Source organism: Asparagus officinalis, chromosome 8 (genome assembly GCF_001876935.1).
Source record: "Asparagus officinalis chromosome 8, Aspof.V1, whole genome shotgun sequence".
Lineage (NCBI taxonomy): Eukaryota > Viridiplantae > Streptophyta > Magnoliopsida > Asparagales > Asparagaceae > Asparagus > Asparagus officinalis.
In genome coordinates, this window is record NC_033801.1 from 73,943,279 (window position 1) to 73,955,209 (window position 11,931).

The window sequence follows — 11,931 nt, forward strand, 5'->3', positions numbered from 1 at the left end:
ATATAGCGGTTCCTTGCATCTTTATTGGTTATGGAGAAGATGAGTTCGGCTACAAACTATGGGATCCAGAAAAGAGACAAATGATTAGATGAGCAGATGTGATTTTTCAGGAGGATCAGACTATTGCAGATCTTAGGAGAGCAGAGCAGTCAGAAAGTATTGCTAGTGAGATTCTAGATTTAACACCTGTTTCGTCTCCAGTATAGTTGCATCCTACAGATACAGAGCAGGTGCATGATGATGATGTTGATGATGACAGTCCGATACTAGAGTAGGGAGACGATGATCAGAATCACGAGCATGAGGCTCCTCAGCAGGGGGAGCATCACCAGCAACAGGAGTTTGCAGAGCCACAACTTAGGAGGTCAGCTAGAGAGCATCGACCATCCACGATATATCCTTTTTCAGAGTATTCTTTACTGACAGAAGAGAGGGAGCCAGAAAGCTTTCAGGAGGCACATATTCATAAAGACAAGGACAGATGACAGGCTATGAAGGAAGAGATGAAGTCTCTTGAAAAGAACGATACTTATGAGTTGGTGGATTTGCCAAAGGACAGAAAAGCTTTGAAGAACAAGTGGGTGTTCAAGTTAAAAAAGGATGGTTACAAAGAGATTTATAAATACAAAGCTAGATTAGTGGTGAAAGGCTTTGGTCAAAAAAAGGGCATTGATTTTGATAAAATTTTTTCACCGGTTGTGAAGATGACATCCATTAGAGTTATCTTAGGTTTAGCAGCTAGTTTAGACCTCGAGATTGAGCAGCTTGATGTGAAAACTACATTCCTTCATGGTGATTTGGAGGAGGAGATCTATATGGAGTAGCCGGAAGGTTTTGAAGTGCAGGGAAAAGAACACATGGTTTGCAGGTTGAAGAAGAGTCTCTATGGTTTGAAGTAGTCACACAGGCAGTAGTACAAGAAATTTGATTCTTTCGTACTGAGTCATGGCTGCCAGAGGACAGTTGTAGATTCGTGTGTATATTTCAGGAGAATTTCAGATTCTAGCTTCATTATCCTTTTGCTTTATGTGGACGACATGTTGATTGTTGGTCAGAATAGTTAGATAATCGGTGGACTGAAGAATGAGTTATTTAAAGCTTTTGACATGAAGGATTTGGGCTCGGCACAACAGATTCTTGGTATGGATATTATTCGTAACATGAAAGCCAGGAAGTTATGGTTATCACAGGAGAAATATGTTGAACGGCTACTTGATAGATTCAACATGAAAGATGCTAAGTCAGTCAGTACTCCGCTTGCAGGACATTTGAAGCTTAGCAAGAAATTTTGCCCGACTACAGATAAGGAAAAGAGTGAGATAAAGAATATTCCTTACTCTTCAGCTGTATGGAGTTTGATGTATGCCATGGTTTGCACTCAGCTAGATATAGCTCATGCAGTTGGCGTTGTGAGCAGGTTTCTTTCTAATCCAGGAAAAATTCATTGGGAAGGTGTAAAGTGGATCTTAAAATATTTGAAAGACAGTTCCAGATTGTGTTTGAGTTTTGGAGGTTCGAAGGTAGTATTATACGGTTTTACAGATGCGGATATGGCAGGTGATCTCGATCACAGGAAGTCTACCTCATGTTGGTTGTTCACTTTTGCAGGGGGAGCAGTATCATGACAGTCCAGGTTGCAGAAGTGTGTTGCTTTATCTACAACAAAGGTGGAATATATTGCAGCTGCAGAAGCCGGTAAGGAGATAATTTGGTTGAGAAGATTTTTGCATGAGTTAGGCTTGCAGCAGGACAATTATCAAATCATCATTGATAGTCAAAGTGCTCTTGATTTGAGCAAGAATTCTACATTCCACTCCAAGATAAAACACATCGATGTGAGATATTATTGGCTTAGAGAAGCTGTTGAGAAAGAGGAGCTAAAGTTACAGAAGATTCACACAGATGAAAATCCAGCAGATTTTTTAACAAAGATCGTTTTCAGAGAGAAGACAGAGTTATGTCGGCGATTGGCCGGCATGAACTCCCATTGAGGAGTAAATATTAACATATCCCCTCGGACTGGAGGGGGAGATTGTTGTGGGTCCAGCCCAAGATAAGGCCCACATGAGGATGTCTACATGAATTAGAATTCTATCTATAAGAAGTCTACATGAATTAGGATTCTATATAGAAGAGGATTTGGATGATCTATTTGAAATAAGAATAGGTTTGGAGAATTCTATATAAGAGAGACCTGAGATCAAATTTTTATATAAGAATAATTTTTTCGGGTGCTACAGTAACCGCCGCCCTACAGTACCCGAGAGGAGAGAGAAAAAGAGAGAGAAAAAGAGAGAGAAGAAGAGAAAGAGGAAAATTCAGATTCCGGATAGGTCGGGTGTCCGATTGTAGTGATTCAAAAGTCGTTGTCTTCAGAACGACGACGCTGTTGAGGGTACGGTACTGGTTTCTCCACGGGAGTTGAAAATTTTTGTTGAGACGGGTTTTAGGGGTTTGGTGTCCTAGAGGTAACAGTGTATCTTTCTCTTGTGATTTAATCCTCAAGTTCAGGTGTAACTTGGAGGGATTGTACTCTTGATTCATAGTAGAATATTTCTCTCTAGATTGCCCTATGGACGTAGGCATGATTTGCCGAACCATGTTAAATCTTGGTGTTTTCTTGCTTGTAGTATTTTTCATTGGTGCCGTTATTCGTTTAGTGTTTAATTCCGTAGATTAATCTCCAAAAAAAATCCCCAACATAACCAACTACCTTCACAAATTTCTTTTAAACAATTAGATTGGTTGGGGGGGACCATGCCCCCTCCTGCCAATGAATGGCTTTGCCACTGATGTCAGGAACCATGTCCACTATAGCTATTTTTAAAACATCTGGTTATTGCTAACAATGTAGCAGTCGTTGCGAAACAAAGTTCCTTTACATGTGTCTCTGTAATTATGTTTCATACTTTTTGACTAATTGTTTGAATCATGCCATCTACCATAACATCTACAATAACTTGTCTCTTTGCACATAGTAGCAATTTTGTAGCCTTGGTTCTTCTCCCTTATAACTTCAAAGCCCAATGGTGCAATTGAATTCTTTACTAGGGTCTAATATTATGGGGTTAGAAAACTTTATTCCCAATGCAGAGTGTGGCTTAAGAAAACGTTTCTCCAACTAAATCTTACAAAAAATTTCTCTCTTTCAACGTTCTCCACCATAGTAGATTCAGTTATGTATAGCTTGATTGTAGGCTCAACATCTTCATCACTAACAATGTCAGCTCCATCAGCCCTCCTACGCATACTAGCTTCAATCTCAGTCTCATCTTCATCTTCATTAATTTTATTAGCTATAGTATTCTCCTATCGTAATTCTTTGGCTGATATTATCCCTTTCAAATTCCACATATTCTTCTCAAGTTTGATCTTTATCATAGTGCTGCTTACACTACTTTTACATTGGAATGCTAGGGGTCAGTCATTTGATCCTGCACAGATTATTTTTGTATGGATGTCATTTGTTGCCTAGGGACATGGTTGAGAAGCAGAACACGCATCTAGTATATCCCTTCCTAATCACTTGCATCTGCAAGGATCACATGATTCTTGTTTCACATTCTGATCAGATGGAGAACGAAAGAACAACCTTATGTGATGAGATGGCCAGAAAGAGCGTAGGAGCGAGAGGAGAGGGAAAGTCATCAGCTAGTCAACCATTAGGGTCCCAGCCTATAGGAGATGATATTCCAGGCTCTTCAGGGGGTGGTGATTCTCAGTGGACTTTGGATTCACTAGAAGAGAGGATGGAGCAAATGCACATGGAGATGAGGACGCAACACCAGTATTACCGATGCATCTCTCTATCATTTGATGAAATATGTTCACCGATCTGAACCTACACTTCACACGTCACAAAGTTTATGGAGATTTTGTGCTCGAGGCAGCCCATTGATATGGCCGAGAGGAAATGGAGAGAGACGATGACTAACGATGGCTTTTTATCTTTTGTTTTCTAGGTCCAGGATTATTTTTCTTTTTTCTTTATTTTACACTTATTTTTCTTTTCTTATTATTCTGGACTTGTATCTTTAGATGATGCATGAGATACACTGGCATGTACTAACTATTATTTGTTTTCACTACATATCTATTTAATTAGTTCTTCTATGCATGCTCACTTGACCTGTCGTATGTACATTTTGTTTGTTTTTATTTGATTTCTTATTGAAAAAATAAAATAAAAATTTCTCTTTTTTTCTTATGAAAAATAAAAAACAAATTTAAAATATCTTTTTCTTTATTTTACATTTTTTAATAAATAACTTGTACATACTTTTGTATATGATTTTACATGAAATATCAGATATGATTATCTGTATGTCTATAAGCATGAATTTATCATATTGATTCACATACTTTTCACATTCTTTATATTATATGTGCACACTTAGTTACACATGTCTGGTTGATAAATATGATGGTTTGTGATATGTTTCATATTACTTTTCACACTTCAGTATTATCGTATCATGATTAGTCTTGTAACAGTAAGAATAAATATTTCTATATGTTGTTCATACAGTGTTTTTAGATATATCAAATAGTTTTTGAGCTCAATCTACATTTAAACACAGCACCAAGATTTTTATTGATGTACAAAGTATATATAGGCTATAAAACATCAAGCAAAAAAGAGTTTGTTTGTGAAAAGGATAGTCAAATACCTACACTCTATTAATCTACAAAAAATTTTGAGTGTATTCGTTAAAAAATGGTCAATGACCCACACTCATGGATATGATTGTGCAATATCTCAAGGGTATCCATCATATGCCAAATATTTTCAATATTTAGAGATGGTGTACATCGTCCTTCAAACACTATAGTTCTTCCTTTTAAATTTTCCTATATGATTGAGGTGATAGATCGAGATTTTAGACCTTTTCTAAAGGTTGAGATAATTTAAGTTGTGTAACAAAAGAAGAAGCTCAAACTAGATAAGATAGATCTAAATTCATTTTATAACTAATATAATTACTTTTATTATTATTTTATAAACTTTTCCTTGATATCTTCATAGTTTGTGTGTGAATTTTAATATGACTTATCATCATGATTCACATGTTTTAAAGCTAAATATGTATATCTCGTGCTATTTTTTATAAAATTCTTTGGTGAACCGATATGTATTTCTCTTTCTTTCACCTTTGGATAATTTTTATTTAGATTTTCAGGTATATTATATCTCCTAGATATATTTTATTTTGATAAAAAAAGGAGAAAGGGTGGAAATTTGAAATTTTTCAAAATTTTACTTTGTTTCAGGGGAATAAAATTTACATATTTTTGAATATTGGAGTTTCTTACTTCAAGGGTAGTTTCTAGAAAACATGTATTTTTTATGTATGCATATTTATAAGGGGAGCTTTGCATTGTATTTATATGTGAGTTATGAGTTTATCTTGATCTGAATATATATATATATATATCATATTTTAGATTTTTTATTTCAAATTTTGAGTTTTGTTATTATCAAAAGGAGAAGATTGTTAGAACGTTATTCAGGTAGAACATTGTTCATGCAATACCTCTTGTTTGATTAATAATAAACTCTTATTTGCTATTGATATGTTTGTGAGATGAAATATTTTAGGTATAAAGAGTTACGAACAAGTTGCGCTTCAAAATAATGAAAAACTCAACACGAACATTGAGTTTATCCTTTGAAATATTGATAGTCATGAGGCATCATCGATGGCCAGTCAAGTCATCAATGGGCTACATGAAGAATCAGAGAAATAAAAATCAAATTTTGGACCATAAGTGGTCTATAGTCGATCATCAATGATCGCAAGGACCATCAATGGACTACAATCCTAGAAATTTAGAAACCAGAATTTACACAATCGATGGACTACAGTCAACTATTGATGGTCATTAATGGATCATTGATAATTGTGACCTACCAATGATAGTTTGCATGTGATTTTGGCAGTTTTGAAAAGATTTTAAGATTCAATCTCAGTCTTCCATTAATAGTTTTGGATTTCTATTGAAACTCTAATTAGAGGATCTCTTTCCAATATTTTTAAGGCCTATTTAAAGGGGAATTGAAAATGAGATTTAAGAGTAAGAAGCTAGAAGGCAATTATATAAAAAAAGAGATCTTATTCCAGGGGGTGAGAGAGAGAGAGAGAGAGAGAGAGAGAGAGAGAGTTTGATTTGAGAATTTAACCCCTGGAGCCTCGTTCAAACTTCCTCTCATAGTGCTCATCGTTGAAGAATTATTTTAGAGAGGAGAAGTGTTCTCTGCATTCAATTTTAACATCGTTTCTTCACGAATTGTCATCTACATTGATTTGAAGAACAATTTGATAAAGGACTGTAAGATTGTTCTTTTGTACTTTAATTGTTTTGGTTTGTTGTATTTCAAAGAGTTTAACGATATACTCAAGCTAGGATAACTGAGGGTTGGTCTACTCAAGCCAGGTTAATTAAGGGTTTGACTAACTAGAGTTAGATTTCTTCTGATCATTGTGAAAAGTTATGTTAGATGGCTGATTTCGGATATATTTCAGGGTATGGTCTTTGAAGCCTAGTGAATTGGATTGTGATTTAGTTGAACTCTGGTCATAGTGAGAAAGACCATTCATGAGTGGACGTGGCATTTTAATCTAAACTACTAAGCCTAGTGAATCTGATTGTGATTTAGCTGAACTCTGATTATAGTGAGAAAGGCCCTTTGTGAGTGGATGTGGCATTTTGATCCGAACTACTATAAAAATCTCATGTGTTCGTATGTTGGTTTGCTTTTAGTTTTTCGCTTATTATATTATTGCTGCTAATTCTAATTTAGTCGAAAAAATTTAGCAATCTTATTCACCCCCTCTTCTAGGCTTGCATCCTAGTTCCTTCAAGTAGCACTGACCCTGTCAACTTATTCTACCTTTCGAATGCTATTCCTCGCTTCTTCAATATCGGTCCATTACTCTCCTCCCTCCCTCACTTGAGCCACCATCAACATCCGTTATCTAGCATCTACTCTTTAACCCACAGCCTCCTCCTCTTCTGTGATTCGAAACCCACTAATTACTACTTCATCAACCCCTTCATCGAAGCTAATGTCATTCCAAGCCCCCAAGACCACATCAACCGCAAGATCGTGCGATCGTCATCTTCAACGATGTCACCCGTTCCTATCATATTATTTGTCTCGTTAGGATCAATTATTATAGAGATCTTGAATATTCCTACCACTGCTTCGACGTGTTCTCCTGGTTTACATACCAATGGACCTCACCTTCGACCCTCAATGATCCTGATATCAACATTGATCAAGATATTAGGGTTTCTTGTGGCTCGATAACCTACTGGTTGGCTACAAGAAGTTGTCAAGTGTTCTTGGTTAAGTATGATGTTGAGAGGAATGACGTGAGAGAATTGTCATTTCCTATGGTGCTGAGCCCCTATGGCAGTGATGGACCTAGGATTTTTTCCCCTGGCGGCCAAAAAACAATCATCATAGTATGCATCAACAAAAATAAGATAAAATATGATAATTGTATGATATATTTTCCTCAATTGTAGTTGGCTTTACTATAACAACAAACTACAAAATTCAGTTTGAAGACCCGACAAATTAACAATATACTGTAAAGTATATCACTGAAATTTACTTCAAACCATGATAAATAAGAAGCAAAGAAATATAACATGATCCAAAGAAATTTAGCAATCTTATTCACCCCCTCTTCTAGGCTTGCATCCTAGTTCCTTCAAGTAGCACTGACCCCGTCAACTTATTCTACCTTTCGAATGCTATTCCTCGCTTCTTCAATATCGGTCCATTACTCTCCTCCCTCCCTCACTTGAGCCACCATCAACATCCCTTATCTGGCATCTACTCTTTAACCCACAACCTCCTCCTCTTCTGTGATTCGAAACCCACTTACCATGTCATCAACCCCTTCATCGAAGCTAATGTCATTCCAAGCCCCCAAGACCACATCAACCGCAAGATCGTGCGATCGTCATCTTCAATGACGTCACCCGTTCCTATCATATTATTTGTCTCGTTAGGATCAATTATTACAGAGACCTTGAATATTCCTACCACTGCTTCGACGTGTTCTCCTGGTTTACATATCAATGGACCTCACCTTCGACCCTCAATGATCCTGATATCAACATTGATCAAGATGTTAGGGTTTCTTGTGGCTCGATAACCTACTGGTTGGCTACAAGAAGTTGTCAAGTGTTCTTGGTTAAGTATGATGTTGAGAGGAATGACGTGAGAGAATTGTCATTTCCTATGGTGCTGAGCCCCTATGGCAGTGATGGACCTAGGATTTTTTATGACGTGAGAGAATTGTCATTTCCTATGGTGCTGAGCCCCTATGGCAGTGATGGACCTAGGATTTTTTTCCCCGGCGGCCAAAAAACAATCATCATAGTATGCATCAACAAAAATAAGATAAAATATGATAATTGTATGATATATTTTCCTCAATTGTAGTTGGCTTTACTATAACAACAAACTACAAAATTCAGTTTGAAGACCCGACAAATTAACAATATAGTGTAAAGTATATCACTGAAATTTACTTCAAACCATGATAAATAAGAAGCAAAGCAATATAACATGATCCAAAGAAAAGATTCTAACTTTAATAAACAAATCTCCAAATTTGTGTTTTTCAGACTAGACCTTAGCCTCAAAAGCAATTATGTAAAAATTTAAATAAAAAATTCCTCAAAAATGGAAAAGAAAAATTGCTAAATAATGGAAGCAGGTTGTTTTTATTTTCGATTTGGGCAGACAACCGAAACAGTTGGATTTGATGTGATTAATTGAATTTGTCTTAGTTGTTTAGATTATTGGATATATGTTTCTATAGACCCACTTAAACTCCTAACTAGTGCACAACCATATTTACTTACTACTAGTCCATTCTTTTGTAAAAATCCAGGGATGGCCAGCACGCCCCCACCCCTCCCCCCACCCCCTTCCGCGTCATTGCCATGTGAGACGTTGCAGCTGGGAAGAGTGGGAGAAAACGTCGGCTTAGTTAGTTGTCGTGAACAATCGTAAAGTGGAGCTCTATTTTGAAGTCCGGTGAAGAGGAATGGGATCCTTTTGGATTCTTGGATGTTACAGGCAATAGGGGTATGTTTAGGTCGATGTGAGTTCCTATGAGGTTTGAGAGTTCGAGAGTCCAGGTGGTGTTTTGGGTTGATGGGTCCTTGTTTATGTGGGAAAATGATGAGTTTGAATGTGTTGTATTTTTTGGTCAAAACCGCTTTCCAAAATGAGTTTTCAAACTATATATATATATTAACTACAAGTATTTTTCATAAATACTTAGTAGCCTAGTGGAAAGTTAAAGTTTTGGTGTCTCAAAAGGTCCTCTGTTCGATGCTTGCCAACGACAAACCAAGAAGTGTTTTATTTTAATTAATCCCTCATAAGTTCTAATGGGTTGTGGGTCATGGACCGTGGGCTCGTGGGCTCGTGGACCGTGGGCAAATAGGCTAGGATCGGGGCTAATCGGGCTGAGGCGCTAAGTGGTGCTTTATTAGGCGCACTTTGCACGGATGCATCGGGGTGAGGTAGCGCTCTTTGACGCCATGTTGGCTGCCACGAAGGTTGCCTCGCAGGTTGCTTCGCAACATGCGGATGAGCTACACATTCACATGAGGGTGTGACCCTAGCGTTTTCACAATCAGACGAGGTTCGTCAATTGGTTGACAAGGTTTTACATGTTCCACGATGTTCGTCTTATTGATGAGATTCGTCTGATTCACTAGATTAAAACGAGGTTCTCCTGTTTGATGAGGTTCGCTCATTCGATCGACGAGGTTCGCTACTTCGACGATGTTTGCCTGTTTGACGAGGTTCACTCATTCTATGAGGTTCGCCTATTTGACAAGGTTCGTTCATTTGACAAGGTTCGCCCGTTCGATGAGGTTCGCCCATTTGACGAGATTCGTCCTACAAACGATGTTCATCTGATTTGTTGAGACGTGACCCTCGCGTTTTATAGTAACACGTCTATTGATTACCTCGTATTTAGGAGTTATTGCATGTAGCAGTTACAACAGCATTTACATCAATTTAATGGATTGTTGTTATAATCATAATTGCCATTATGATTTGTAGCAGCCACATTAATTGAGGGTGACTCTTGACCTGGCCTTAGAGGCCTATAAATAGCGCCATTTGGGCAGCTCTTGGTGTGAACATGAAATACGAACGTCAGATCGAGGATATCTTGACATTGTTGCTATTGTGCTGCTGCAGAAATTGTGCCCCTAAGAACTTGTCCTGAAATCAAAAGGTTCTGAACCGAAAGGTTCTGAACCGAAAGGTTCTGAGATCGAGGAGATATTTACCTTGACCGAAAGGCCTTATAGATCAAGGAGAACTTGACAGTACTGAGTTGGTACACACCAAAGTACTGTACTACTATTCCTGAAAGCAGTTTGGCCTTAGGATCCTTACACCGGAGTAGGCCAAATATTGCTTTAAGCACAACATTTCACAAACACACAACAGTGAACTAAAAAAGTTTAAAATTATAGCACATCAAAATTTCTCTATTTTATTCTAGATTTTAACCATAATATCCAACAATCTTAAAGAAATAAATCTCATCTACTGCGAGGACTCTTGGAATGGATTGTCTTAAGTTAAAGAATTTTGACGGATCCAACTTCAACGCATGGCGTCGGAAAGTAATCTTCGGGATACAACTCCTAAAGATCTACTATGTGGTTTCTAAGGAGAAACCCAACTTTGAACACTACTTTGAGTCTGAAGCCTCTTGGGCTAAAGATGATTATTTCTGCAGGAGTTATCTCCTTAACTGTCTGGTTGATCATCTGGCAGATGCTTACACCAATAAGCCCTTTGCAAAGGAAATCTAGAATGCTCTGGAAGACCAATACAAGGATGAGGAGAAATTGTCTAAGTCTCATCTCATTAACAAGTTTTTGGACTTCAAATCTAAAGATGACACTGAGGTTTTGCCTCAAGTTAAAGAGCTTGAAAAGCTTGTTATGAAGCTGAAGGATGAAAAAATCAATCTTTGTCAAACCTTCATTTCTGGTGCAATTGTCAACAAGCTTCCTCCATCTTAGATATCATTCTCTATGGACATTCGAAGAAGGAAAAGATATGTGACTCTGTCTGATTTGAAGAGGTTCATTCAGATCGAGGACGAGATCGGACTCGCACGAAGAATGAGCTCCTAGCTAAGCAGAAGACATCTACTAACATGGTGGCTGCTAACTCTGAGAAGAATACTAATTCTTTTTAAAAGAAGAAGAAGAAGCCATTTAACAAAAAGAAAAACTATAATCCAAAGAACCTGAATGTTTAGAAGAAAGATTTCAAGAAGAGTGGCAAATGCTTTAACTGTAGGAAACAAGGACATTTTTCCAAGGACTGCAAAGCACTAAAGAATGGAATATCACACAATGTTAATCAAGTTGACAATTATGTGGCTATTCTCTTCTAAGTGATAATTCCCAACAATGTCTCTGATTAGTGGTTAGATATAGGCGCTACATGTCATGTCTGCTCCAACAGAGATTTGTTCTCTTCCTATGTTGCTGCCAAGAGAACGTATCAATTGCTAATCGTTCTGTAGTTCCTGTTCTTGGAACTGGGACTGTGGTTCTAACTCTCTCTTCAGGGAAGACTCTTACATTAAAAGATATGAAACATGTTCCCTCAATTGCCAAAAACTTAGTTTCTGGAAGCATGCTGTGTGATGCAGGTATGAGGCTGGATTTCCAAGGAGCTAATGCTGTGTTATCATTTAAGAAAATGAATTTTGACAATGCATATTATGCTGATGGCATGTATAAGATTAGTACTATTGTGCGCAACTCAGTTGTACATGAAGTATTCTCTTCTTCTTACTCCTCTGTATTATGGCACAATAGGCTAGGACATGTAAATTATAGAAAGTTGTCTAGCAT